General features: G+C 44.7%; 1 protein-coding gene across 6 annotated transcripts in view; it reads left to right on the forward strand.

Moving 5' to 3' along the window:
* The first annotated feature begins 802 nt into the window (after window positions 1-802).
* RAI14 (retinoic acid induced 14) overlaps window positions 803-27,197 on the forward strand; it is a 174,686-nt gene continuing 148,291 nt past the window's right edge. For all 6 annotated transcript variants that reach the window (XM_065546146.1, XM_073993273.1, XM_005556679.4 and 3 more), the window contains exon 1: window positions 803-935. The gene's annotated coding sequence lies outside the window, so the exon portion shown is untranslated. The remainder of the gene's footprint in view (window positions 936-27,197) is intronic.

Raw genomic sequence — 27,197 nt, forward strand, 5'->3', positions numbered from 1 at the left:
AGGTCGGGCCTTAGTGGGCTGGGATAGGGAGAGAAGCTGTCGGGAACCTGGGGCAGTGAGCCTGTACCCCGTGGCTTCCCATACACTATTTTGAAGGCGTTCCCATGCGCAATCTCGCCTGTTAGTTCAGTCTGTAGGTTTCTCCTTTCTAACTCCTGAGCAGAACAGCACTGAACGGTGGTAGTCTTGCCTTGCCACCCAAACAGTGCTAGGAAACAGTCACTCCAACCAATTGGTTCAGTCCGGAGAACGTGAGCGCATTCTACTTTACTTTCTGTTCAATGATTTTGGAAAACAACCTTTTAGATTCTGGTTAGAAGGGGCTTGGATCCGTGACTTTGAAACACTCGCCACTACCACAAACGACTTTGGAAGTTAATCAGAAATAAACAGTATCTGGGATCTCATCCGTCCTAAACCCAGGGGTCAGAGCACGCGGGGCTTCCACTAACTTCAGGTTAAGAGGATGAAACAGATCCGCGGAGAAGGGTCCCACGATCCCTGGAGACTAAAAGTAAGCCACGAACAGCCGGGACGCGCGGACCCGGGGGATGCGCCGGGGGCTGGAGGGCGGGGAGCAACCCCCCCAGGTCCGGGCCGGAGCCCGGGGCCAGGTCACCTGACTCGCGGAATTTGGGGCCGCGCGGGGTGGAATGGGAGGGGAATGGTTAGCGCCTCCCTTCCCGCTCCCGCTGGATCCAGGTCGGCGGGGGCCGGCGCCCGGCGGCCACGTGGTGGTGCTGCCGCTGCCCCCGCCCCGCCCGCCCAGCCCTGGAGCTCGGCGCCCACTGACCCCCGCAGCGGGGGAGGAGTAGGGACAGCGGCGCAGGAAGCCGAGCAGGAAGCGAGCCCGGCGGCCGCGTTTTCCTGGGGAAGCGGCGGGCGTGGTGGAGCAGCCAGCAGGGTCCGGGGAGCGCCGCCGCCGCCTCGATGGGGTGAGTGCGCGGCACGGAGTTGGGAGGCTCCCGGCGCGGGGTCCCAGGCTCGTGTCCCCGCCTTTGTGTCTGGAGCTTGGGCGCGGGAGGCGCTGGGGACTGCGCCCAGGCGGAGCGACTGAGCAGGCTGCAGCCGGGATCCCGCCACCTCTCCCTGGTCCACCGCCGGCCGCCAACTGTCTGCGGAGAGCAGATGTGGGGACAAGAGGAAGGGGAGGAAGGTGGAGATCAGGGTAGAGCGGGAGGACCCGGCCAAGTTAGGAGAAGGGTTCTTACTCGGTCCTCTGCGACTCGCAGGCCGGCTGGGGCGGGGCGCGGGGCAGGGGCTGCGGCGGAGGGAGCGCGGGTGGGAATGAATGAGCAGACCCGGAGGTGCACCCTGGAGTCTGCGCCCGGTCCCACCTGCTTCACCCCGCGCGGAGCCTCGCTCCCCCTGCGTCCGTGCTGCTGAGCCCAATCCGCCTCCAGGCTGAACTTGGAGGAGGTGGGGAGGGAGGTGAGAGCGGGAGACTCCGGGTGGCTTCTGGGACTAGGGGTCCGCTATTGTTCCTCCTCTGACTCCAGGGAGCCCCTCGGCCCGCCCAAAGGCGGGGGCGAGACCCCTCTGGGCCTGCCCCTGCCCCCTGCCCCCTGACCCCTGCCTTGTTTTCCCCGCCACAGCTCAGGGAGGACGGATGCTGGAGTTAGGGCACACTCGGGGCCTCCGGGACTTCGGGAGGAAGGAGGACGTGGAGCCACCAGAAAGGCGCCCGCCATGTCCCGCGACCCCTGCCTGGGGCGGGGGGAGGGGGTGTTGTCCTCAACCACCTTCGCTGCCTTCTTGGGCTGGTTGGTGTCCTCGGTTTAGCTCCTGCTGTTTGCAGGGTTCACCTGCTAACTCCTTTGAGTTTCGCATCCCCCTTTTGTGGAGGGGGCTCAGAGCCTGGAGAAGCAACAGACGGGGAATTAAGGCAGATGTAGCCCAGCACAGCGTGGAGGGGTCCGAAGTGGCCTCACGGAGGCCTGAGCATGGCTGCCTTTCCAGGCTTCCTTTTATTTGCCAGGAGCCCAGCTAAGTCCAACTTTACTCCCAGAGATGTTGAGGAGAATCTGCGGACTCGAGGCCCCTCGCCTCGGGACCAGTGGCTTCTCTTCGCCGCAGCTCACGGGTGCTCTGGGTGGGATTCCGTCTTCCTTCCGGGAGAGGAGAATGCCCAGCTGCCTGGGATGGGGAAACGTTGCCGGATCTCTGGGGAATGTGGTCTCAAGGCTGCAGGGGCCTGGCAGAGAGGAACTGTCCATCACTAGGACATAGCCGAAGCTCGTCTTAGCCAAGAGAGTCTCACCTCCGCGGGCTTTGCACAGAGTTGGAGAAGAGGTCAGGAATCACAGGGAGGCTGGATTTTGGCTGCTCTGTCCCCAGCCTGCAGGTCTCTGTTCGATCTGTGGCTCGGAGTTTTATTACCGATGGATATAATCTGATAATCTTTGCTTAATGATGCCTAACAACAAGTGTGATTTTTTTCCCCCTTGGGTTTGTAAGACAGTCGATTTTATGCGAGGAAATTGATCCAGTTCTTATCTTTTAGTCAGTGCTTGCCTAACAGAGATTGGGAGAGCTATCCCATGCTGGGCTGTTGCACAGTTTTCATCTCCATTCACTGAGATGCTTCAGTAATGAATTTATTGTTTTATGGCTTTTTGTAGGTGGTGGTGGTGGTGCTGGTGGTGTGATTATAACCGTGCTGGAAAATCTTATTACTGTTATCTGAATTGAAAAGAAAGAAAGGATGCTGAGCCCCCTAGGGATTCTGTGGGGGAATGATGTAGGGTCCCGCCCACCAGTAGTGAACCTGACAGTGAAATTCTCTCTCCAGTTTGCTAGTTCTCAAAGCATGTTCTAAGCAGGTACACGTACTATCACCTAGGCTTTAAAGGTGAAGAAGAAGCAGGTTTGGAGGTTAAGAACAACTAGGCCTTGGAATTAATAGAATGCGGTAGACAACTTTTGCCTCACTTTGCTCCACCCCTCCCTCCCTTCCTTCGTTCCTTTTTTTTCATCCTTTAAAGATAAAAATAAGGGCCGGGCACGGTGGCTCATGCCTGTAATCCCAGCACTTTGGGAGGCCAAGGCAGGCGGATCACGAGGTCAGGAGATCAAGACCATCCTGGCCAACACAGTGAAACCCCGTCTGTACTAAAAATACAAAAAAATTAGCCGGGCGTGGTGGCGGTCGCCTGTAATCCCAGCTACTCGGGAGGCTGAGGCAGGAGAATCGCTTGAATCCGGGAGGCGGAGGTTGCAGTGAGCCGGGATTCGGCTACTGCACTCCAGCCTGGCAACAGAGCAGACTCCTTCTCAAAATAAATAAATAAATAAATAAATAAATAAATAAATAAATAAATAAATAAATAGAAATATTTCTAACATACATAAAAACAGTATAGTAAAGCCATTTTGTCTTCTACTTCCTAGGTTTAAGAGTTGCTAATATTTTTCATATGTGCCCCATGCTCACCCCCCCCCCACGGAAAAATAAACTATAACTTAAATATTTGATCTATTCCTACTCCTTTGTCTCCATCCTCAGGTAACCTCTAATGTGAAGTTAGCGCACATAGTTCCCAAGCATGTTTGGAACTACAGTGTATCCACAAAAAAATACCTGTGGGTTTGTATTTAACATTTTACATAAATGGTATAATTCTACCTATGTATAGTTTGCATTTTTAACTTACCTTGTTTTCGAGATACATGTGTTAATAGATATTTATTCACTTTAACTGTTACAGAGAATCCGAGTGTATGAAAAAAGTATAGTATATTTATTCCCTTGCCAAGGGTAAATTAGGGTTTCTGGTTTTTCACTGTTTTTTGTTTGAGTTGGGGTCTCGCTCTGTCACCCAGGCTGGAGTGCAGTGTCGCGATCACCGCTCACTGCATCCTCAACCTCCTGGGCTCAAGCAGTCCTCCTGACTCAACCTCCAAAGTGGCTGGGTCAACAGGCACATGCTACCATGCCTGGCTAATTTTTTTCATTTTTGTAGAGACAGGGTCTTACTATGTTGTCCAGGCTGGCCTCGAACTCTCAGCCTCAAGTGAGCCTCCCACCTCAGCCTTCCACAGTGCATGAGGCACTGTGCCTGGCCTAGTTTTTTACTGTTACACTTTTTCTGTTGAGTGACACTCTATTTCCGTTTTCATTTTTATTTTTATTTCTTTTTACTGTAACAGTTTGTACAATAAACATCCTGATATGTTTTCTTGTGCACAGATTTTTCTGTTACACACTTATGCAATTAGTTGCTGGGGGTAATGAAGTTTAGGTAATATTGCATTTATTATTCATTCTTCAACAAATATTTAGGGTGCTTATATGGTCTTGGTTATCTGTTAACTAAAAAAGTGAAATTGATCAATTTTAAATTCTAAGAAGTTTACATTAGTTGGCTGGATTTTTTTTCTTCTTTCTTTCCTTCTTTCTTTCTTTCTTTCTTTCTTTCTTTCTTTCTTTCTTTCTTTCTTTCTTTCTTTCTTTCTTTCTTTCTCTCTCTCCTTCCTTCCTTCCTTCCTTCCTTCCTTCCTTCCTTCCTTCCTTCCTTCCTTCCTTCCTTCCTTCCTTCCTTCCTTCCTTCCTTCCTTCCTTCCTTCCTTTCTTTCTTTCTTTCTTTCTTTCTTTCTTTCTTTCTTTCTTTCTTTCTTTCTTTCTTTCTTTTCTTAGAAAAGTGGGCCTAGTGTAGTGTTGCACACCTGTAATCCCAGCACTTTGGGAGGCCAAGGCAGGAGGATTGTTTGAGCTCAGGAGTTCAAAACTAGCCTGGGAAACATGGTAAAACCTCACCTCTACAAAAAATACAAAAAGTAGTTGGATGTGGTGGTGTGCCTGTGGTCCTAGCTACTCAGGAGGCTGAGGTGGAAGGATTGTTTGAGCCCCCGATGTCGAGACTGCAGTGAACCTAGATTACACCACTGCATCAAAGCCTGGGTGACAGAGTGAGACCAGTCTCAGCTCCCAGCACTTTGGGAGGCTGAGGCGGGCGAATCACCCGAGGTCAGAAGTTCGAGACCAGCCTGACCAATGTGGACAAACCCCGTCTCTACTAAAAGTACAAAATTAGCCGGGTGTGGTGGCGCATGCCTGTGATCCCAGCTACTTGGGAGGCTGAGGCAGATGAATCGCTTGAACCCGGGAGGTGGAGATTGCAGTAAGCCGAGATCCCACCTGCCATTGCACTCCAGCCTGGGCAACAAGAGTGAAAACTCTGACTTAAAAAAAAAAAAAAGAGACAGAAAAAGAAAAAGTGCCTCTTCATTGTAAAATTGAAGCAAGAGACAAATCCATGGTGCTGTTTGGGATTCTTGTGCGGAAACATTTTCTCAGCTAGTCACTGGCCGTGTGACCTTGGATTACTCACCCAACCTCCTCTTCCTCATTTCTTTGGTAAGATTAAGGGGTAGGAGTAAGCATTTACAAAGGCACATTCCTGTTCTAAGAGTCTGAAAATGTTGCTGTGTTAGTGACGCATTTTTCCCCTGATGGTAACCCCTCAGGCTGAAAGGAGTTTAAGGCATTTAAACACGTTGGCGTCCTCATTCCTTCAAACTGCCAGACACATTCTTTTTTTTTTTTCCCCCTAAGTTCATGTCAGACACATGTTACACATGCCATCATCACGCTTGTGAATTCTACAAAAGGATCTCCAGGCGTCTTGCCTCAGAGCCTTTGCATTTGCTCTTCCCACTGCCTGGAAAGCACTTCCCTTAGACGTCTGCGTGGCTGTGTCAACCCTTCAGGTGTCATGCTCAGACACCTCCTTCCAGTCCAGCCTGCAACCTCGTCTCTGCTTTATTTACCTCCAAGGCACTTACCACCTTCTAGCTTGCCATGTACAGGTTGAGTATTCTTTATTCCAAAATGCTTGGGACCAGAAGTGTTTCAGATGTTGGATATTTTTTAAATCTTTGGAGTATTTGTATTACATGGTTGAACATGCCTGATTCAAAAATTTGAAGTGCTCCAATGGGTCTTTCCTTTGGTGTCATGTGGGTGCTCAAAGAGTTTCGGACTTTAAAGCATTTCAGATTCAGATTCCTGGATTAGGGATACTCAACCTGTAATTTATATTAGTATTCTATACTAGATTATGAGCTCCACAAAGGCACGGGGTTTGCCACTCTTGTTCACTATTGTATTCATGGTGTCTAGAACAATGTTGACCCCTAGTAGGTAAACAGATGTTTGATGAACAAATGGACATGCTTTTTGTTGTGATTTTCTCTGTGGAATTTCCCCTTTAACACTTACTGGATATCCTAACTTGTGCTGGTAGGTGCACCGTGTCTCATATTCACAGGTTCCTCCAGGGTAAGAAAACATATGTCTTCTGGGGAAACCACTCCTTTTAAATCTATGTGATTTATCCCACAAGCCACTTATGTCTTCAGATTTCTTTTCTCCCAATATTTTCCTAATCCTGAATTTAGAGGAAAACATAAGTAACACGGTGCTTGGAAACACACGCATCTTTCCTTTTGTGATAACCTCGTGTTCCAATGTGATGAATGTGGAAGATGCATAACAAGTAGATGCTGACCATATTCCATACGACATCTGCACTAAAAGACCAGCAGCCATCCCAAGCAACACCAAGCACACCGCATTCCTTTTTTTTTTCTTGAGATGGGGTGTTCTGGAACTCCTGGGCTCAACCAATCCTCCCACCTCAGATTCCCGAATAGTTGGGACTACAGGCGTGTGCCAACACACCTGCCTAATTTTTCTTTTACTTTTTATAGAGACAAGGTCTCCTTACGTTGCCCAGGCTGGTCTTAAACTCCTGGGCTCAGATGGTCCTCCCGCCTCAGCCTGTCGAAGTGCTGGGATTACAGGCATGAGCCACTGCCCCTGGCCCACACTGCATTTCTAAAAACAAAAAAAGTGTATTTTGTTGGATTGTTGCAGAGTGTACATCATCATTGCCCTGACTTTGTGTCTTCATGAGGATTTTTTTGGAGGGGGAGGAGGGATATATTTTTCATGATGGAAGGAAAATGAGGACCTTAATCTGAAGATCTTGGTGCAACTAATATGTAGAAGGTACCTAAATATACTCTAAGAATTGCCACATCATGCAGTCCTTAATTCATGGCACAAAAAACATTCACTGTTATAGCACAAGTGCATTGTTTCGCCAGAAGCCAACTGATTTTTCTCTACCTTGCATGATGGGTATAGGAACTGACAAAACAAAGCTAAATATATCAGAGGCCTCCTGGGTGTATTTTATAAGGTGATAGGGAAAAGGAGTCTAGATTTTTTTTTCCCAGTAAACTATATTAGGTGTACGATACTGATGATATCCTTTAAAACATTGCTAGAATATTGAAGTACGCCATTTACAATTTTTATTACATCCTCTGTAATGATATTGAAAGAAATCGGTATATTATGAATCTGGATAGGCTTAGTTAACCTTTAAGCTGAAAACCATAAGCATAGAATTATATGATTATTATTAAAATGTTGCACAATTTAAACAGATTCCTTTTTTTTCTTTGACACGAGTCTCACTGTGTTGCCCAGGCAGGAGTGCAGTGGGGTAATCTTGGCTCACTGCAACCTCCGCCTATCAGGTTCAATCAATTCTCCTGCCTCAGCCTCCTGAGTAGCTGGGACTACAGGTGCATGCCACCATGCCTGGCTAATTTTTGTATTTTTAGTAGAGATGGGGTTTCGCCATGTTGGCTGATCTCGAACTCCTGACCTCAAGTGATCCACCTACCTTGGCCTCCGAAAGTGCTGGGATTACAGGCATGAGCCACCACGCTCAGTCTAAAGAGACTTCTTCTCTTCGATTTGTAGTTAGTCATGAGCTGAAAAGTACAGGTGGTTCAACAAAAGATAAAGATTGTTCATCAAATGTCAATTTTCTAGCTCCAGCCATCTACAATGTTCAGCTACAATGAACAAAGAAATTAGCCTCGTCTTTGATATCAGACCTACTGAGAGATATCAGCAAATCTAATCAGTATTTTAAAAAGTAACTTTTGGCCAGGCATGGTGGCTCACACCTGTAATCCTAGCACTTTGAGAAGCTGAGGCAGGAAGATCGCATAAGCCCAGGAGTTCAAGACCAGCCTGGGCAACATGGCGAAACCTCGTCTCTACAAAAAATACAAAACTTAGTTGGGCGTAGTGGTGCATTCCTGCAGTCCCAGCTCCCCAGGAGGCTGAGGTGGGAGGATCACCTGAACCCACGAGATCGAGGGTTGCAGTGAGCTGAAATCTCACCCCTACACTCCAGCGTGGGCAACAGAGTGAGACCCGGTCATAAAAAATAAAAAAATACAAATAAAAAGTAACTTTACCGACTTAACCATGTGTTTAAAAACAAAACAGAACATTCTTCTATTCGATTGAAGGAAGCATGCCTTGTTCTTAAATTTTATATTCGATGTGTCCAGTAGAGTATCTGCCACACAGTAGGAGATTAACATCTCTGAGCTACTCCTGCCTCAGAGGTCGTTAAACCCCTCATGGCGGTCATCAGATATAGAGCTGTCCTAGTCTAGAGGAGAATTAAACAATAATCAAAAGGCAGAAATCAGCAGGGAAGTACCAAGTCGAAGTTCAGAAGATGTGAAAGAAACACTTTTCCTCCTTATCTACTTTTTGGGGAAGTTTGTGCATCGTGTCTTGATTGATTCACCCGCTGAGTTTTTGTGATCAGTGTCACCTCATCTAACCGTACTTGCGATCTAGGCCAGTCCCTTCTGTAGCGAATGTCATTCACAGGAAATTACAGTCTGGCTGTCGAATTCCATGACCATATGTCACACCTGGGCAAGGGGACACCTTTGGGAAGTTCTTCATGATTTGCTAATCCCTGCTTCTAAATAAACAGAACCTAGTTGTGAGAAAAGGTGATTATAGTCCAAGAAGCTTACTGTACAGTGGAAGGAAATACATGGGTTCTTTTTTTTCTTTCCTTCTTTCCTTCTTTATTTATTTTTCTTAAATTGACATTTAGGCCAGACACAGTGGCTCAGGCCTATAATCCAAGCCCTTTGGGAGGCCGAGGAGGGCAGGCCACTTGAGCTTAGGAGTTGCAGGTCAGTCTGGGCAACATGGCAAAACCGTATCTACTTAAAAAAAAAAAGAAGTGTATATATATTGCAGTGAGCCGAGATCACACCACTGCACTCCAGCCTGGATGACAGCAAGCCACTGTCTCAAAAAAAAGAAAAAAAAACATGACATTTAGTGAACACCAAAGCTTATTATCAAGGAACCAGTTTCCCTTACACTTATTTATTATATTACCTTTTAAAGCTCAACTTAATTTTACATATCCATTTTAGGTATTGCTATCGATAAGATATTCTTATCCATAGGTTATTGGGGAACTGGTGGTGGTTGGTTACATGAGTAAGTTTTTTAGTGGTGATTTGTGAGATTTTGGTGCACCCATCACCCGAGCAGTATTCACTGCATCCTATTTGTAGTCTTTTATCCCTCACTCCCTTCCCACCCTTTCTTCCTGAGTCCCCAAAGTCCATTGTGTCATTCTTATGCTTTTGCATCCTCATAGCTTAGCTCCTACTTATGAGCGAGAACATACGATGTTTGGCTTTCCATTCCTGAGTTATTTTACTTAGAATAATAGTCTCTAATCTCATCCAGGTCACTGTGAATGCTATTAATTCGCTTCTTTTTATGGTTGAGTAGTATTCCATCATACATATATACCACAGTTTCTTTATCCACTCATTGATTGATGGGCATTTGGGTTGGTTCCATGTTTATGCAATCAGTTTACTTAATTTAGCTGTTCTTATCAAAGAGGTAATAACTCTAAAACTAACAAGTAGCCTCTTTTCACTTTCACTAAGTCTGTCCAGTTCCTTTTGCTGGCTGAAGTGATAGACACTCAGAAAACTGGCAGTGTTAACTGGTGGGGAATAAAAGGTGGGAGAAGCTTCCTTTTGCACTAGGGCATCACAGAGTAAAGTGTTTTTCTTTCTTTCTTTTTTTTCCCCCTCTAAGAGGAATCCGTTTGCAAACCAGAGAAGAAGACCATCTAGCAGTGATTCTTAAATATTCATGAGGCATAGATGGGCACTTGCAAATCTGATGGGGTTTTGGACCATTCTTCCTTGGAGAATCTGATGTATGTACAATGATGCTATAAATGCATAATTTTTATCAGTCTCATGAGTTTCATGGAACTTCTTGCCCTAAGGCCATTTATAAACCTCTTTGGAATACCCAGGTTAAGAACCCACACTGACCAAAGTTTGTGAATACAATTCTCGAGGTTTGAGAATACAGTTCTCAAAGTTTGAGAATACAATTATAAGGGCTCTATTTTTCTATTTTTCTATCATGTGCCGCTATCCCCCAGGACAGTTTGATAACCTATCATACATGAGTGAAAAGTAATAATTGTGGGTTTTATACTCTAAATTTGAAAACTAGTCATCGGTTGCTATGTCAACCAATCTACATACTATTGACCATTTTTAGGATCTATTTCTATTGGATGTAATAAAATGCAATTTAGATGCAATGAAAAGGTGGTTTTGTAGTATGACTATTTCACAGAGATCTGATGAATTCTAAGGATATGTCTTAAGTTTCTCACCCCAAGGAGTTGGGTCTGCTCTGTCTCCGGCTTTTGCTGGCAACAGTTTCCCAGTTTTGCTGTTAACAGGAGAGAACGGAGATGTCCCAGGCCCCACCTGACAATACTCATAGGTTCACAGGAGATGTCCCGCACCCCACTTGACAATACTCCTAGGCTCACAGTAGGTGTCCCAGGCACCCCCTGACAGCACTCCTAGGCTCACAGATGTCCCAGCCTCCCGACAGCACTCCTAGGCTCACAGATGTCCCAGGCACCCCCTGACAGCACTCCTAGGCTCACAGGTAGGCCTTTGGCTGCTCAGCCCAGTGGGGGAAGTATCCCCAACTGGCTCTTCGCTTTACCCTTTTCTTCTTGGCCCCCCCAGCCTGATGGGGCTGTCTTGATGGGGACCTGAAGAAGACAGGGCCATACTTCTAGTTGGGGAACTGACCCTCAGCTGGAAGCCTGCTCTTCTGGAGGAAAACATGCTTCTGTGGGAAGTATTGTGCACGGGGGAAGGGACCGCCGTGTCAGCTGTACTCAGAGCTGCTTCTATCAGCGTTCACCTTGGGTGACATCCTCAAGCCATTTCAGTCAAAAACCGGCAAAAAGGGCTGCAAAAAAGGGCTGCGGATCTGCCTGTAACAGAGGCTGCCTGCCTGACCTGACAAAAGCTCTTTGGATGGGTCATTGTAATTGACTTGAGCACCTTCTCTGCCATAGGCACCTTGCTGCTGGCCTGTCCCCGAGCAAGATCAGGGATGGCGTAGTCATTGTTAGGTTTAGTCATTGTGTGCTGATGGGATAATTGGGTATTAGAAGATCTCTGGATGAATGACAAGCCCTGCCCTCGAGGACTTAAGAGTTTTAGCCAGGTTAGATATGGTCGCAATCTGCCACAGTACAAGGCGACTGTTAGTGGTGGGAATGGGGTGGCGGTGGTGGGAATGGGGTGGCGGTGGTGGGAATGGGGTGGCGGTGGTGGGAATGGGGTGGCGGTGGTGGGAGGGAATTCTTTTCACAGATGAGGCCGAGGCCTAGAGAAATGGCCCCTTGGAAAGGGACAGTTAATGAGAGGCAGAGAGGGATGAGACCCTAGTACTGGCTGCTTAGTGCTGCGCTTCTACACATTGTAATTTTCTGTCTCTCTCACAGGTCAACAGTGACCTTGAGAGTCCTGTATGTAGCTAATTATAATTGTTATTTGGAATTGATATCATTTTTCTATTTTGAGAAAATGTTCACATTTCTTTTTTTTTTCTGAGACAGGATCTCGCTCTGTCCCTTAGGCTGGAGTGCAATGGTACAATCTTAGCTCACCGCAGCCTTGACCTCCTGGGCTCAAGCAGTCCTCCCACCTTAGCCTCCCTAGTCGCTGGCACTACAGGTGTGTACCACCACTCCTGGTGAATTTTGTATTTTTGTAGAGACGGGGTTTCATCATGTTACCCGGGCTGGTCTCAAACTCCTAAGCTCAAGCAATTCGCCTGCTGTAGCCTCCCAAAAGTGCTGGGATCACAGGCATGAGCCACCACGCCCTGCCTGAGCCTTTTTTTTTTTTTTTTTTTTTTGCACTGGAAAAGAACTATTGAAAACGTAGGTATAGAAATTATAGCCAATAATGATATATTTACCATCCAGAATTTCCTTGGGCTACTTTTGATTTTTGAGGAAAGACTCCTAAGTCTTAAGTGCAGAAGACTTGTAGAGACTTGGACAATTCACCCCAAAGAAGAGGGTGAATATTGGGAGCTCCAGGGGAGGCCAATGGCATTGAACGGCAGCATGGAGGTCAGAAGAGGTGCAGGACCCAGGCCCTTGGCTGTAAGAACCACGTAACAAATGTTTGTAGGGCTTTGTTGGTGAGTTGACAGATTCCGTGCTGAGCCTCTTAATTTGACAAGAATGCTCAAGTAATTTGAACATCTCTCCCACGAAAGCTGACATATTGGTGATTGATCCTTTTTCAAACATGAGAGGAATTACTTCTGTTGCTGAGAGAGGGCAGCCATACACCGTGGCCTCTTCTCAGCCACCCAGAGGATGTGGGAACTTGTGAGCCAGGAGGCTCATGGACAACTGGCTGCATTTTCTTTCTTCTCTAAGAAAGGCAGCCAAGACAGGGGTGGGCTCACGCCTGTAATCCCAGCACTTTGGGAGGCTGAGGCGGGTGGATCGCTTGAGGTCAGGAGTTCGAGACGAGCCTGGCCAACATGGTGAAACCCCGTCTCCACTAAAAATACAAAAATTAGCTGGGCATGGTGGCACGCGCCTGTGATCCCAGATACTTGGGAGGAGGCTGAGGCATGAGAATCACTTGAACCGGGAGGCGGAGGTTGCAGTGAGCCGAGACTGTGCCATTGCACTCCAGCCTGGGCAAGAGAGCGAGAATGTTTCAAAAAAAAAAAAAAGTGGGCCCCAGGAAGGGTTCAGCATCCTTTATTTAACTTGTTAGGAGGCCGTAGCACCAGGCAGGGTGCTGAGTATTCCATCTTTCTGTCTCCAAGCACAGGCCCACTTCAGGCCCGGTTTCTATTTATCATGGGTACAAGTTAATTCAAATGCTCTCACAACCTTCTTGGGTCTTTGTTTAAAGAAATAAAAAAATTTCTTAGATTTTCTTTGGAGTTGATATCATTTTTCTCTTTTGAGAAAAACATTTCACATTTCTTATGAGCTTTTTTAAATTGGGAAAAAAAAACTATTTAAAATGTAGGCATGGAAACTGTCGTCAATATCCATATACTTACCATCCAAGATTTTCTTGGAGTGTTTTTGTTTTTTGAGGAAAAACTCATGTCTGCCACTAACTTCATGATGTATACAGCCTCTCAGCAATCTTGATAAATTCCTAGGTAATTAGGTTCTTTTTTTTTTTTTGAGACAGAGTCTTGCTCTGTCCCCAGGCCAGAGTGCAATGGCACCATCTTGACTCACTGCAGCCTCTGCCTCTCAGGTTCAAGCGATTCTCCTGCTTCAGCCTCCTGAGTAGCCGGGACTACAGGCATGCGCCACCACGCCCAGCTAATTTTTGTATTTTCAGTAGAGACGGGGTTTCACTATGTTGGCCAGGATGGTCTCGATCTCTTGACCTCGTAATCCCCCCGCCTTGGCCTCCCAAAGTGTTGGGATTACAGGCGTGAGCCACCACACCCAGCCGGTAATTAGGTTCTTTCTGTGGTATACAACTTTACACAGTGTTGGGTGTGCTATTGGTTTCCTTTTGCAATTGCTCTTCTTCTACAGTCTCTAAAAGCCTAATGAGACAGGCACACGATGCACCGATTTCCTCCAAGTGATACCTATCTGTCTCCCAGCCAATCTGTTGATGGCTTTGTTAGTGTTTGTGCCTTGTTTGGCAGCAGGCTTGCTTTCTGTCTCTTCTTTAAAACAACCCCTGATTATTTTAAGTGCATAGCCCCTACAACAAAGGGTATTTGATTCTATGCCTCTTTGATCAAATAAATTGAAAGTAGGTGTTTATATCCACTGTGGCAAAAGAAACAGGGAGCGACTCACGCTGTCCTGGTGATAAGTGCTACAGGCTCAGGTGGCAGGCTGTGGGCTGCGGGCGCTTTTGTGTGTGGCTTCCTGAACAATAGCACCTCTGCCCCATTCTTGTCTCGCTGGATGATGTTTTTCAGGATTCCACTTGTGTAGCATCAGTGCTTAGATTGTCCTGAAGAATTGCAGTATTTTCTTCTTTATAGGCTAGAGAGAGTTGTGCAGGATGGAATAATTTCTTAAGGAACAGAAATGTCCTAATGTTACAGAAGTACATAAGTATCTAAACGTTCTGCTTTTCCAAATTGTTGCCAAGACATGGAAACCTCCATCCCAGTCTGCTGTCAGCCCAGGCTAATGTAAAAATAGCCATTTCACTTGTCTATAATTATCTTTATATTTTCTCTGTTATTGACTTTGTGTAAAATTATTCCTTAAGCGTATGCTCTCCATGTGAGAACAAAGAAATAAAGATGCTACCTCCATTCCAGTGAGGCAGGGGTGTGTGAGTGAGGACCAACAGCCAGAAAGAATGCCTTTTGCAAATTGGTCCATTCACATTTCCTAGAGGGACCTCTATGTGCCAGCAGCAATTCTGAGGACTCGTTCCATCTTTGAAGGCAACTGGTTTTTTTCTTTGAAGCACTAAAAAGATTGGTCTGTTGGCCAGACTTTTAAAAATTACTGGTGTTGTCTCACGTGCAGCCCAGTACCATGTCTTGGGCTTGGAAGTTGAACCTTAGTTTAATCTAGCCTCCTCTATTTATACGCTATGCCCCTTTGGCTAAATAAACTTTCTCTGCTGCAATTTCCTAGTCTGGAAGCTGAGAATAATAACAATAGCATCTAATTTTGAAGTGCTTGTGGGCATTAAATGAGACGATATTCATTTATAATAAAATAATTTTAAAAATAAAATTTTGCAAAGTAATCTTTAAAGGATCGCTATTGTGGCCGTTGTTATCATTGCTAATGTCATCATGTTTTTTATCACCCTACCTTTAAAGAACTGCTGATATCTTGGCCAACATGATTATTTCTACCATTATAATCTATAGCAATAAAGAGAGGTTGCCCCACATGTTATTGTAATACATCTGACTTGTGTCTTCTGTTCAATTTGCAACTGTTTCTCTGTATTAGCATTCTCCCTATTTACCCTTCTATTATTATGTCATTGTGTAATGTGGACAATCTAAAGATGTAGTTCTTTTATTAGTCCCCAGTCTTATCTTATTCCAGATTGTATTAACAAGGTCCTCAGTCTCACCAGAGAACTTTTGTTGCTACCACCATAATCTAGACACAGAGTAGTAACATCTTGGTTAAACCGAAAGTGGTAGCTCTTAGCATGAAGCAGTGGTATAGTTAATTTCCTATTGATTTTTTGGGAAAATTTTCCAAATGTTGATAGAGAAACACATAGACATGTTTTCTGAATAGTATATAACAGGGTAATAGTTTTTTGTTTTTTGTTTTTGTGTTTTTGGAGTTTTCGGCCTCCACTACAGAAAACTTGGGAATGGGATAAGCTAACACAGTCTTACTTTGTTAGCTGCTGTACAGCAAGTCAAAGCTATAGCTTCTTAACAGTAAGGAGGATGAATGTAGACCCGTGGGTGCCCCTTTGTCAGCCCTAATTGAGGATAGTCTTTTGGCACCACGTAAGGGGGAAGAGAATACAGGAGATTCCCAGAGTGGTAAACTAGCCCTTTCATAGACAGACATGGTCTTCTCGGCAACAGGGTAATAGTTGAGTTTGCATACACTAGGAGTCCATCAGCCTTTAAGTGAAATAAAATTGTGGGCTAATTATCCTTTCTATGTGTGGCAGAGTGCATCTCTTAAATTACAACGATCAATCATTGTTTAATTATTAACCTCCATTATTTGCTAGATTTGTTTTGTGATCTTATGATAGTAAGTGAATGTTAAAGCTGGGAGCATATACATTTTCTGCTTAATTTTACATCTGCTTTGTTAGTATTAATAATAAGATGCTATGTGCTTGAAGGGAAAAATCTAAATCATTACTGTCTAATAAAAATGCAAGCAAACCACTAATGCAGGCCACATAAATCATAGTAAATTGTCTAGTGGTCATAATAAAAAAGTTTTTAAAACATGAAATTAATTTTAATAATTTTAGCTAGTGTATCCAAAATATTATTTCCAATATGTAATCCATATAAAACTTACTAATAATGGAGTTGACATTCTTTTTTACTAGTCTTTGAAATCCATTGTATAAATCCCATTTACAGTGCATCTCAATTTGCACTAGTCACATTTCAAATGCACAGAGGCCACATGTGGCTATAGTATTGGACAGTACTGGTCTAAATAATATGTCTTCTTATAGGTCTTGTAACCCCACCTGACATCTAGAATGTGTTCTCAATAGATGCATATTTGATTAAGCTCCCTCTTACGCAGTTAACTGGGATTTTGCCCTTAGCTTTAAGCATTTCTGTAGAGAATTACAATAGCTTTATCACAAACTAATTATACATGGTATAATAGACATTTGAGTTTCAGGTTTACAAAACTTTTGTGCAAGTGCATTAACCCATGTGAACTTTTTATTTAAAAAAAAGAAACAATGATTTTGTAGGCTGGGGTCCTATGGTCCATATTTCTGTATCATTTGTGTACTTGGTTTCCAGTGCATATGACATGAGTAATAAATGAGAGGCTTCTTACCTTTTCTCATAAATTGTAAGTTCTTGAGTAGCCTTAATGCTATTACCATGTAAAACTCTTGCATTAGATGCAAGGTATGTAGGTTTGTGGATATGTGTGGGGCGTGGGGGGAGCATATTCAGTCTTTACTGGTTAATGGAAGCATTCCCCGTCCTTCATGTTAGTGCTGTTTGCTTTATATGCCTGCACACAGAAAGTGGTTGAAAATCGAAAGAAAGTCTAGGGTTTCAAATTTAGTTTACAGCAGTTTGTCTTTATCAGGCAGGTGGATCTAGCTGCCCCCATGGCCCAGAACAGCCTGCAGCTTGTGATGGAAAAATATCTGAAAGGCTTTTCTATTTGTAGTGTGGCAAATCCAGGCTGGCATGGCCCCTGGGGGTTGATGCCTTGGTTAGGTGGTGTCTCTTCCAGGTGTCTTGTTTAGAATAAATTAGGGTGACAGTGTGTTTTCATACCATACCTTCACCACTATTCAAGGATTAACTGCTATTTATCATTAGGCATTGAAGTCTCCTGGTCCAGCTGAGCCCCAGCACCCCTTCTCACCCCATACCAAAGGCAGCTTCTCTACCATCTGTCCTTCTTACATTGTTTCTGCCTATCCTGAGGGTTTTGTTTTTCCTATTTCTCCTTAGTATATACTCAAGGGAAACAAGCTTCCTTGTTTCCTTCCTTTGTACTCCCTCAGTTCTGGGTAGTCAAGTCCCAGGAGAGCAGAGAAGATAGCGTCCACTCCTATCTCCAGATCCCAAGCACCATTTCCTCTTAAACTCAGCTGTTACAGTGGCTTTTTTATTTCTTGAGGGTTTAAAAATCATTTAATGCGGCTGGGCGCGGTGACTCACGCCTGTAATCTCAGCACTTTGGGAGGCCGAGGCGGGAGCATCACGAGGTCATGAGATCAAGACCATCCTGGCTAACACGGTGAAACCCCGTCTCTACTAAAAATACAAAAAATTAGCCGGGCGAGGTGGCGGGCGCCTGTAGTCCCAGCTACTCGGGAGGCTGAGGCAGGAGAATGGCCTGAACCCAGGAGGCGGAGCTTGTAGTGAGCCGAGATCACGCCACTGCACTCCAGACTGGGCGACGAGCAAGACTCCGTCTCAAAAAAAAAAAAAAAAAAAAAAAAAAAATCATTTAATGCTATTCATTTCTAGTTAATTGTGATTGTTTTCATTGTTGGCCTGATTTCTATAGGAGAGCCAAAGAGCAGTACTTACTTTCAGAATGGAATTAGCCCAGAAGACTCACACTTATATTGCCAGCAAGGTCTCCTTCAGTGACTGCACTGATGTTAGAGGAGGGTCATGAATGGAGGACTTAGGAGGTGAGGCTGTGTGAGGGCAGTGGGGCAGGACAGATCCATAAGCAGCGAATAGCCAAACAAGTGAATGATAAATATGCCCTGCTTAACCTGCAGATTCAAAGGGGACACTGTAGGTCATCCTATTATATATTTCACTTCTGTAGCTTCATGAAGTAAATTTAGCTGCTGACTTCAGCAATGGGCTGAACAGACTGAAATGCCACCTGCAATTGTGCTGTTGAAGATCAAGGCACCTCTTTTACTGTGGCATCTGAGTTGAGTCTCTGTCACTTGCAGCCTAAGAGTACTGACAAATACTTTGGTGCCTGAGGGCAAGTGTCAGAGACCCAACTTGGAATAGCTTAGGCTAGAAGGTGCGTACCTTGCCTTATGTGACCCCACATCCTGTGCTAAAAGGGTTTGGCTATAGCAGGGCCTCAGGGATCCCTGGAATCAGCGCCCTAACCCTGTTCCCACCACCGCCCCTGGTTCCCTCTCTCAAACCAGCTAGGACTGGGTCTTGGGCAGCTACCAGGCTCCTGGTTTCCCAGTTCTCACCCAGAGAGGAAGGTCTACCTCCCCTCCCCCAAATCTAAAAATCCCGGAGTCTCTGAATAGCCCTGATGAGGATACATTTCCATCTCTAGGGGAGCAGCTATTGCCAAAATGACTTGGTTGGAGTGGGTGGGGAGGCTAGGAGGGCAGGCTGGGCCCTGTTGATCTGACCCCTCATGGATCCATTACTGGAGTACCAGGCCACAGTGTTCTGCTCAAGGAAATGGGAGGCCTGCCTTCACGTGAGCCAGCACCCCCGCTCTGTTGAACTGCAGACAAAAAAAATCCTTTTACTGAATACACAGTGTTTGAATAATGTCCAAATATGATAGTTGGGGCAGCAGAAATAATTTCTGGACTTTCCATCCACTCCCTTACTCCTAGGGCATCAGAATTCACAGAATCTATGTCATTAACATATTTATATATTCCTTATTCTGAAAAGTATGAAGACACTGGATGCCTGGGTAAGGAAAGAGATTCACAAGCCAAATGGCACCACTGCGATCATTGTAAATGACGTCTCCAACATTCCAGAATGTGAGAGCCCGAGTTTCCTTATTTCAAAACTGAGTCAAAGAACCAATGAATATGTAGTAAGCCAACTTTTGGCAATTCATTCTTTCTAGCTTAACAACAGGGATTAAATATAACCCTGAATAGAACCTGTTCTCTTACTCACTCTGAAGATATTTTTCATTACCAATTTCTTTGTATATGGGCCTCCCTTTTGCTTTTTGCATCGGATCTTTTTTTTTTTTTTTTTTTTTTTTGAGGCAGAGTCTCATTCTGTTGCCCAGGCTGGAGTGCAGTGGCGTGATCTCAGCTCACTGCAACCTCCGCCTCCCAGATTCAAGTGATTCTCCTGCTTCAGCCTCCCATGTAGTAGCTGGGATTACAGGCATCCGCTACCATGCCTGGCTAATTTTTGTATTTTTTAGTAGAGATGGGGTTTCGCCATGTTGACCAGGCTGGTCTTGAACTCCTGACTTCAGGTGATCTGCCTGCCTCGGGCTTCCAAAGTGCTGGGATTACAAGCATGAGCCACCATGCTCAGCCTTCACTGGGTCTTTTTTTTTTTTTTTTTGAGACTGAGTCTCGCTCTGTTACCAGGCCTGAGTCCAGTGGCATGATCTCAGCTCACTGCAACCTCCACCTCCCGGGTTCAAGTGATTCTCCTGCCTCAGCTTCCCAAGTAGCTGGGACTACAGGCCTGCACCACCACACTCAGCTAAGTTTTGTATTTTTAGCAGAGATGGGGTTTCACCATATTGGCCATGATGGTCTTGATCTCTTGACCTCGTGATCCACCCGCCCCTGCCTCCCAAAGTGCTGGGATTACAGGCGTGAGCCACCTGTGCCTGGGCCATTGCATCTTTTTGGAACAACTTCACTGAGATAGAACTTACTTTCTGTAAAATTCACTAATTTTAGTATACAGTTCATTAGTATACAGTAAATTAACAGAATTTTGCAGTCATCACCACCATCTAGTTTTAGAACATTTCCCTCACCCCAGAAAGATCCTTTATGGCATTTGCAATTACTTCCTATTAGCGTTCCCAGCCCTGGACAACCACCAATCAACTTTTTGTCTTTATAAATTTACCTTTTCTAGACATGTCTTAGAAATAGAATCCTGAGGCGTGGTGACTCATGCCTCTAATCCCAGCACTTTGGGAGGCACAGGCTGGAGGAACATTTGAGGCCAGCAGTTCAAGACCAGCCTGGGCAAGACAGCAAGACTCTATTTCTACAAGGAATACAAAAATTAGCTGGGTGTGGTGATGCACACCGGAAGTCCCAGCTACTCAGGAGGCTGAGGTGGGAGGATCACTTGAGCCCAGGAGTTTGAGGCTGCAGAGGGCTATGATGGTGCCACTGCACTCCAGCCTGGGCAACAGAGCAAGACTCTGTCTCTTAAAAAAAAAAAAAAAGAGAAGAAAAGAAAAGGAAAAAAAAAGGAATGGAATTATATAATGTGTGGTCTTTTCTGTCTGACTTTCACTTAGCAAAATGTTTTTGAGCTTCATCCATGCTTTACCATGGATCCGCGTTCTATTCCTTTTTATTGCTGGGTAATATTCCATTATATGGAATTGCTACAGATTATTTACCGAGTTGACAGACATTTCTGTTGTTTTACTTTTTCCACAATTACGAATGCTACTTCTATAAATATTCAGTCTTTGTGTGGACATATGTTTTCATTTCTCTCATAGGTGGGAATAACATTGCTGAGTCATATGGTAAATGTATATTTAACTTTGTAAGACATTGTCACACTGCACTTCACAATGGCTGTACCATTTTACATTTTCACCAATAATGTTTGAGGATTGGATCTCTATGTTTAAACCTGATGGGCTTTTTTGGGTTTCAAGATAGGTGAAACTTAAGGAATGGACTTTTGAGGAAGACAGGAAGAGGCTTATCCATACATAGTCACTTGGGGTGACTTGGGGTGACCCTTAGGGGTCAGTTGCATGGCACATGTGAGGTGGTTTTTCTCTTCAGAGGTGAACATGGTGGTGTGTTCAGAAGGTGGTATTGTAATGAACATCAAAAGAACGCAGAACAGGATGAGCATTTTAGGGATCATCTTAAAAATAACCTCGATTTAAGGGATAATTGCATGGAGTTTCCTAGTCCTAGAGTGATTGTTATATTCCAGAGGTAGCTTGTTTTGATTAAGCCATGCTTTTTTAAATTGGATGGATTTAGGGCAGGAGGTAACCTTGGGACTTTTCTTTGGTAGGCTTATTGGAGCGTGTGAGTCGTGGATTTGACAGACCAGAAAGTAGTGCTGCCAGAACCACAGCCAATTTTGTGTCAGTCAGTGCCGCTGGCTCTGGCTGATTCATAGACTAAGATCAATCCTGGTTGATGGCAGGTTTTATTCTCAAAGAAGAATGATATATTTGGTTTCCAAGAGAAATGTCATCCCCTGGATAAAGGCAAGTTGTGAATATAGGAGATGGATAGTCTCAAAAGAGTTTTACTACATGATCATTATGATACAGTATCTAAATGACATTTGTGGTTTAAAAAGAATGTGCTCATTTATTTTCTTGGAAAAAAATCTGAGATATTAAAGTATTTTGGAAAGGATTCACTGCCAAGATGACATTATTGTTATGTCTTTCCCCCCCTAACTTTATCTGGGCAGTCTTTTAACAAACCTGTACTTTTGTTAATTCATAAAAGAAAGTTTGCTTGTTTATTCATCTATAACGTATCTGGTTTGCTGAATAAATAAGATTTATGAGATAGTAATCATAAAGCAGCCTTGTTTTGTATCCCCCTGTCTGAAAGTTATTTTGTGAGGTTAGTATATTCCTTGTCTCTGGATGAAATCTATGATTTATTTATTTATTTTTTTGAGACACAATTTCACTCTGTTGCCCAGGATGGAGTGCAGTGGCACGATCTCAGCTCACTGCAACCTTTATCTCCTGGGTTCAAGTGATTCTTTGCCTCAGCCTCCCCAGTAGCTGGGATTATGGGCACACACCACCACGCCTGGCTCATTTTTGTATTTTTAGTAGAGACGAGGTTTTGCCATTTTGGCAGGCTGGTCTCGAACTTCTGACCTCAAGTGATCCACCCACCTTGCCCTTCCAAAGTGCTGGGATTACAGGCGTGAGCCACCACACCTGGCCGTTTCTTTTTTTAAAAATGGGGTCTCGCGCTGTCTCCCAGGCTGGAGTGTAGTGACAATCATAGCTCCCTGTAGCCTCACACTCCTGGGCTCAAGCGATCCTCTTGCCTCAGCCTCCCAAGTACCTAGGCCTACAGGTGCTCCCCACCATACCCAGCTAATTTACTTTTATTTTTGTAGAAATGGAGATCTCACTATGTTGCCCAGGCTGGTCTCCGGCTCAAGTGATCTTCCCACCTTGGCCTCCCAAAGTGCTGGGATTATAGGCATGAGTGACTGCACCCAGCCTCTGACTTATTCTTAGATTTTAAAAAAAGTTCTGCAGTCAGTTTCAACTGCTAAGTACTCTTAATTCAGAATTTAGAGTCCTCAATGTCAAATATTAGGTTGGTGCAAAAGTAATAGTGGTTTTGTTATTTTAATGGCAAAAACCGTGATTACTTTTGCACCAATCTAATAACAATAAAACGTTGAAATTTGATTTAAAGTTAAAATAGCTCTCCCTTTTCTCTTTGTCCCTGCTTCACCCTGCTACCCTGCCTCCGGCATCTTCCTATCACAGTTTGGGATCCCTCTAGGGATCTCTCTATGGTAAAACTAGGGGTAGGGCAGGGGAAGATAAGAAGTTAGAGGGATAAAAAAGTTCTTTTTTTTTTTTCTTTTTGAGACAGTGTCTTACTCTGTCACCCTGCCTGGAGTGCAGTGGCACGATCTCAGCTCACTGCAACCTCCACCTCCCAGGTTTAAGCAATCCTCATGCCTCAGCCTCCCGAGTATCTGGGATTACAGGCACCCGCCACCACTTCTGGCTGAAAATTCTTATTTGACTGGTACTATAGCATGATAGTGCCATGTTCTGAATTTGACAGATGTTTGTTTTACTCTTAATTCTGGGCTATTTCTGGGAATGTTATGGACTGAATTGTGCCCCTCTATCCCATTTCTGTGTTGAAGTCCTAACCTCCAGTTTCTTAGAATGTACATGTATTTGGAGATAGGACCTTTGTAGGGGTAATTAAGGTAAAATAAGGTATATGGGTGGACTCTAATCCAATATGACTGGTGTCCTCATAAGATGAAGTGATTAGGATGCAGACACACCCAGAAGACCATGTGAAAACACAGGGCAAAGACATCCATCTATAGGCCACGAAGAAGTGCCTCAGAAGGAAACTATCCCTGTTGACACCTTGACCTTGGGCTTTATTTTGTGTTGTTTAAACTACCCAGTCTGTGGTACTTTGTGGTACTTTGCTGTGGCAGCCCTGGCACACCAGCAGAGGGGCCTCTTGGAGATCTCCCTCTTCTCACTCCATTCTTGGACCATCACTGCAGACCCCTCTTCTGCAATTCCCTTGATGAATGTCATGTGATTGCCTCTTGCTTCTCCATCAGGGAATCTGCTTCCCTCTGCCCTCTGTGTCCTTCCAATCTACCCTATTACACAGAATCTAGCACCACTTATTTCCCTCTATTGTGAGTTGTGTACACATGCTCCATAGGAAACACATATTTATGTACAAATAAACTCCAGCATTCAGGCTGATTACAACACAACAGCAACCTCTCCTTCATTTCCGTCCTTGAAGCATAGGCCAGTTTCTCTCCGTTTTAGAGTTTTCAGGCGTGGATCAGACACCGTCCAATCTCTTCAGTCCTGTAAGCCTCTCATGAGGTTGAGTAGGTGTGGTAGGAATCATTGCATAGCTCTGTCTAAAGGAAGACCCTCCCACAGTCCAAACACACTCTGACCCTTTTAGACCTGGACGTGAGTAAGAGCCCTGTTAACCAGTTTTCAGTTGAATCCTTTGAAAATTTGCACCTCAGGCTAAAATGACTGTGGCATGTCTGTGTTTTCAACCTAACCGTAGTGCTCATTCATTCATTCATCGTTGATTCATTTAGGCGGTGCAAAGTTTCACTAAGTTTTGACTACGAAGAGAGCCTTGCTGAGGCCAGAGGTGAAACCCTGGCCCTGTCTAGGATGGACGCTTTCCTTCTTGAGGAGCTCCCTGACTAGAAGGGGAAGAAGGTCTCACATGAAATAACACAGCAGGCATGTTGATTTGTGGGGGGAATCCCTGGCTTGCCCCATAGTTCTAGAATCAGGCTGAGAAAATCTCTGTCCTAAGAATTTGCCTCCAGGGTACTAGCTGATGATCCTTGCTCTCCTCTGACCCTAATGTTGCATTATTGAATATGGTCGGCTCCTTCAGGTAGGCTTAGCACGTGACTGGGGGGATGCTGCATGAGGACAGCAGTAATAAGAGGGAAGGGGCAGGTGGGAAGGAAAAAGGAGGGGCATCCTGGTAAGATTTCAGAGGCCAAATGAGCTGGGTTTTTTACAACCTTAGTGCTTTTCTCTTGTACGTAGTAAAACCCAATCACCGTGTTGCATTTGTACAAATATCCCAATGACGCTAACCCGTATCAGAGAACTCACCGTCCTCAGTGCACTTGGGATCCATGAGAGCCTTGCTAAGGTCAGGTGAGGTCTAAAGTCTATCCAAGCACTTTATCCTGTATCTTTGTTCTGCATGTTCAACTGTAAAACATTTATTGATTATATGCCAATGGTCAGGACTCAAGTACAGGCAAAATGAAAATACTCTATTCCAAAGTAAGTAGGTAGTCTGAGATGTAAATTTTCAAATCAGCTGAAAACTGGTAATGGGGTTCTTGAATCCCTCACTCACATCCAGGGTCTAAAGGAGTCAGACTGGGGGAGGATCATTCTTTGCAGAGAACTATGCAATGATTCCTACCACCCCTACTGTCTTAGTCTATTTTCTGTTGCTATAACAGAATACCACAGACTGGGTAATTTACAGAGAAAATAAGCATATTGGGTTCATAGTTCTGGACTTTGGGAAGTCCAAGGACATGGTGTTGGTCCTTAGCAAGGGACATCTGGTGGCAGAAGGTGGATGCGAAAGAGACCACAAAGCAAGCCTAGCTCACTTTTATAATAACGGGCTCTGGCAAGTACTAACTCACTCCCGTAATAAAGCATGAATCCATTCAGGAGGGTAGAACCCTCATGACTCAATCACTCTTGAAGTCCTCATCCCTTAATACTGTTACATTGGCAATTAATTTCCAGCACATGAACTTCTGGAGGACACGTTCACACCATAGCTTATGGGACCACTTGGGGACAGTATACAGGTGTCAGACCCTTACCTGGAAAGTCTAAGAAAGGAGTCCCCCATCTTGTGAGAGAGATGGACAAAATGCCCTTTCCTCCTTCACCTGTCCAAATCCCGTGTTTCCTTTAAGTTCAGTTAGAGCCCTGCTCCCATTTGGGAAGACTTCTCTGATTTTTTTCTAGCCCTTCAAGATTCTCACTCTTTGAATTTCTACAGTATTTAACACCTACTTATAAGATGATTTTTAAATTATTCTTTATTCATATCCTCAGTCAGTTTGGAGTCCTCTGGGCCTGCTTGTAGTTCCTATGCTGAGTGTTTGTATGTATTTACAATTCTGTCTTTCTAGAACAGTACAAATCTGCTGTAAGGTAAATTGGGCAAGAAGGAACAGTACCCGTTGGGCCCTGCTTCCCATTTTTGTGTCCTTCCAGAAGCAGCAACATAACTCACAGCACAGCCCTGTCTGAGGGGCAGAGGTTGAAGCAGCTTCCGCCCACTGGGAGGGGTTCGGATGGCGTGAGGTGCTGTGTTGTTAAGGATACCTTCACTGGGAAGTTGGTCTGGAGAGACCTTCAACAGAATGTATTTGTTTTGCTGGATTGAGAAAATTGAATGTTTATACAGCTTTGGTTAAAATTGCATTTTTGTTGCAGAGAGATTATTGTCTAAAGAAATACTCAAGCACTTGAGTGAGAAGAGGTAGATGCCGACAAGGAGAGAAGGAGTGTGTTGAGGCTTGTTCAACACTTGGTCAGTGGTGTGGATTTTAAGTCTGATGTCCTTTTTAACTTGCAAGAAAAAGTCCTGAAGCCTATTTAGGGGCACATGTTAGTGTTCTGGTTTGGCTGAGAATTCTATAGATGTATTCCCGTATTTTGTGATGGAATATTATTATTATTTTTTTCGAGACAGGGTCTCACTCTTTCATCCAGGCTGAAGAGCAGTGGCATGATCATGGCTTACTGTAGCCTTGAACTCCCAGGCTCCAGTGACCCTTCCACCTCATCCTCCTGAGTAGCTAGGACTATGCGCCATGTGCCACCAACACCAACTAATTAATTTTTTTGTTTTTGTAGAGAGAGGATCTTGCCATGTTGCCCAGGCTGGTCTTGAATGCTTGGTTTCAAGCAGTCTTTCCACCTTAGCCTCCCAAAATGTTGAGATTAGAGACATGAGCTGCTACGCCCACCTGGCTGCATTTCTTTCTTCATCAGTCTAGAGGTTTCTAACCTGGAATTTTCTTTCTTTCTTTTTTTTTTTTGAGATGGAGTTTACTCTTGTTGCCCAGGCTGGAGTGCAATGGTGCGATCTCAGCTCACCGCAATCTCTGCCTCCTGGGACCAAGCGATTCTCCTGCCTCAGCCTCCACAGTAGCTGGGATTACAAGCATGTGCCACCACGCCCGGCTAATTTTGTATTTTCAGTAGAGACAGGGTTTCACCATGTTGGTCAGCTGGTCTCGAACTTGCAACCTCAAATGATCCGCCTGCCTCGTCTTCCCAAATCGCTGGGATTACAGGCGTGAGCCACCATATCCGAATAACCTGGAATTTTCTTAATCCTAAGGACTGGCGAATGTAATAGAGATTATTAAGCTTTTTAAAAAAATAACAGCTTTGTTGAGATATCATTCATATACCATTCACTTCACCTCCTGAAAGTGTATGAATGAATGGTTTTTAGTGTGTTCACAGGTTGTGCAACCATTACAGCAATAAATCTTAGAACATTTTCATTACACCCAAAAGAAAACCCCATATCCATTGTAAGGGTTT

The sequence above is a fragment of the Macaca fascicularis genome, chromosome 6 (genome assembly GCF_037993035.2).
Source record: "Macaca fascicularis isolate 582-1 chromosome 6, T2T-MFA8v1.1".
Lineage (NCBI taxonomy): Eukaryota > Metazoa > Chordata > Mammalia > Primates > Cercopithecidae > Macaca > Macaca fascicularis.